Source organism: Otolemur garnettii, unplaced genomic scaffold, assembly GCF_000181295.1.
Source record: "Otolemur garnettii isolate 467f Iridium unplaced genomic scaffold, OtoGar3 scaffold00082, whole genome shotgun sequence".
NCBI lineage: Eukaryota > Metazoa > Chordata > Mammalia > Primates > Galagidae > Otolemur > Otolemur garnettii.
The window spans coordinates 6,769,995-6,772,849 of NW_003852477.1; the positions used below are offsets into that span (position 1 = coordinate 6,769,995).

The 2,855-nt window shown below is 44.1% G+C and overlaps 1 non-coding gene across 1 annotated transcript; it reads left to right on the forward strand.

The window, feature by feature from the left end:
* Window positions 1–1,473: 1,473 nt before the first annotated feature.
* On the forward strand, window positions 1,474–1,596 carry LOC111726842. The gene has a single exon (XR_002774530.1). It is a non-coding gene; the product is annotated as a small nucleolar RNA SNORA26 (small nucleolar RNA).
* Window positions 1,597–2,855: the final 1,259 nt, after the last annotated feature.

The following is a 2,855-nucleotide window of genomic DNA, read 5'->3' on the forward strand; positions in this document are numbered from 1 at the left end:
GCCACCTGTAGTCCCAGCTACTCAGGAGGCTGAGGCAAGAGAGTTGTCTAAGCCCAAGAGCTGGAGGTTGCTATGAGCTGTGACACCACAGCACTCTACCCAGAGCGACAAAGTGAGACTGTTTCAAAAAAAAAAAAAAAATCCCCTTTTGAAGCGATGCACTGATGCCAGCTCCTAGTAGTCTACCCTTCAAAGCAATTTTGGAACTCTTTCTGGACTGGCCATCAAAGCTCTTTTCATATTACCCATATTTTCTTTATCTGGGAGTAAAGAAAAAAGTCACTGGGGGCCAGATCAGGTGAATAGGGAGGGGGTTCCAATACAGTTATTTGTTTACTGGCTAAAAACTCCCTCACAGACAGTGCCGTGTGAGCTGGTGCATTGTTGTGATGAGTTGTTGCTGGTATTTTCAGTTATGATTTTCCTGTTTTCCTATTGATGTTTACTTGGTCTGCTATGTTTCTGACTGTCTGCTGAATATTTTGACACATAATTTGTTGATATTTTGCAACGTTTTCATCGTTCTGCTAGTCAATGACTGCCCTGACCTTTCTTTTTCTTTTTTTTGAGACAGAGCCTCACTTCCTCACCCTGGGTAGAGTACCTTAGCGTCACACCTCACAGCAACCTCCAACTCTTGAGCTTAAGTGATTCTCTTGCCTCAGCCTCCCAAGTAGCTGGGACTACAGGTGCCCACCACAACAGCCGGCTATTTTTTGGTGGTTGTTGTCATTGTTCTTTGGCAGGCCCAGGCTGGATTTGAACCTGCCAGCTCTAGTGTATGTGGCTGATGCCCTAGCTGCTGAGCTATAGCAGCCCTGACCTTTCTTCATCAGTGACATTTTTTCTTCCCCAGGAAAACATTTAATCCATTCATACACAGCCATTTTCTTCATAGAAATTATTCCCATAAACTTGGGCTAATGTGTACCCAATTTCACTTCCACTCTTGCCAAGTTTAACAAGAAATTTATGAATGTGTGTTCATTGCTCTAATTCAAGCTCCAGCATTCTCACGATGGCGCACAAAACCACACAACAATAATGAACCTACTCAGCAAGACACTGCCACACATTGACAAGAACACAACTATGAGACACTGATATACCAGGGCTATGGCACCTTACTGAGCTGTTTGTTCAGTGCTGGTTTATTTATTTATTTATTTATTTTGTAGTTTTTGGCTGGGGCTGGGTTTGAACCCACCACTTCCAGCATATGGGGCCAGTGCCCCACTCCTTGGAGCCACAGGCGCTGCCCTGTTCATTGCTGTTGACATAAACACTTGAATTTAATTATCAGACTTTATATAACCAAACTGTAACCCAACTACCATGAGCCTACTTGCTCAAGGCTTCTTGGGTATAGCTCTGGGCCATGGTCCTCGAATTTGGCTCAGAACAAACCTCCTCAAATTATTTTATGGAGTTTGGCTTATTTTCTGTTGAAAAAAATCATCTTCGCCCTTTCCTGTGCCCTTTTAAGGTTGATGCAGTGCTTTAAGAGGCTAACACAGAAGGGTAAAGTAAATCTCCATAAAACCCAGAGAAGAGATTTTTGAAACTCCTCTTTGGATCCTGTCTGGAGTCACAGCTGAAAAAAAAAAAAAAAGAAAAAAATCATCTTGGTGTCTGTTTTCCCTGCTAGGCTACTTCTGTGAGGGCTGAGTGGTACCTTGGTGAACTTAGGGTGTCCAGAACCTAGCACATTATAGAGTAGGGCAGCTTGGTAATGTCCATATCAACTGGTGGTATGTCCCTATATGTCAACTAAAAAGGTGCCTAAACTTTTTTTTTTCTGAAAGAATGGGAAGAATTTGAAATTCCTAGGCTGCCTCATTAGCAAGGCCACTGGTATGGTTATATAGGTTGTACACTGCACAAAAGCATTCAGTCAAGGGGAACAGAGGGTCTGGAATTGGTGCCTGACTGGCTGGTCAACTCATGAGCCTGTGGGACTATGACTGCCCAGTTCAGGCAGCTTTTCTCATATGCAAGAATTCTATAGAGATAATCAGTGAATGTACAAACATGCTAGAGAGATCCTCAGTGGATTTGCCCCTCAGTCTTTAAGCACAATCTTCCCTGAAATGCCTCTGGCCTTAGGAGTTGTAAGAAGCTGTTCAGGATGGGGTGAAAGACTGACATTCCAAATTGGTCCAAAGTTTTTTAGGGATTCCAAGGGTCAAGAAGTGGTTTTAGATTTTTGGGTGAAGCTGGCGATGCAGGACAAATTTTAATTCTGATCCTGACCCTAAACAGGCTCTGTGACCTTGAGTTAGCTGTTAAACACAAATGAGATTTTGATTTCCTTAATTACAAAATTGACCCAGCAGTACCAACTGATAGGCGGGGTGGGATTCCTGGGAGGAAAAACTACTGAAAATAGTTTGCGAACATTTTGTAAATTGAAAACTGCTGAGCAGCCCTAAATACCAGCCTGGGGCTTTCTCCTCAGGGGGATGAAAGCGTAATAACTGGATGGTTTCCTGTTTGGGCCTTAAGTTAAGACTTTGGTTCTGGTCCTTCTGGCTGCCATAGAATTATTGATTGTTGAGAATTAGTCATGGGGCACAGCAGTCCATTACAAATATAGATCCTGTGTTTTAAAGTCTCCATGGCCAAGAGCTGGGCTGAGTCCAAGGGCTAAAGGCCCAGAGGGGAGGCAGCGATGGAAGGGAGGGAGGGAGTTGCTGGGGGGAGTGCTGGGAGTCTATTTTAAGACTGGAAAAGAGAGGAGCTGAGGGAGCACAGTGTGCACCAGTGCCTGGCCCTTCCTTGGATGTCTCCCCTGAGGAGAGAGTAAAAAGGAACTGAGCTTTTTATTTACCAAAATGCTGGGGCCAGAGCCCAAG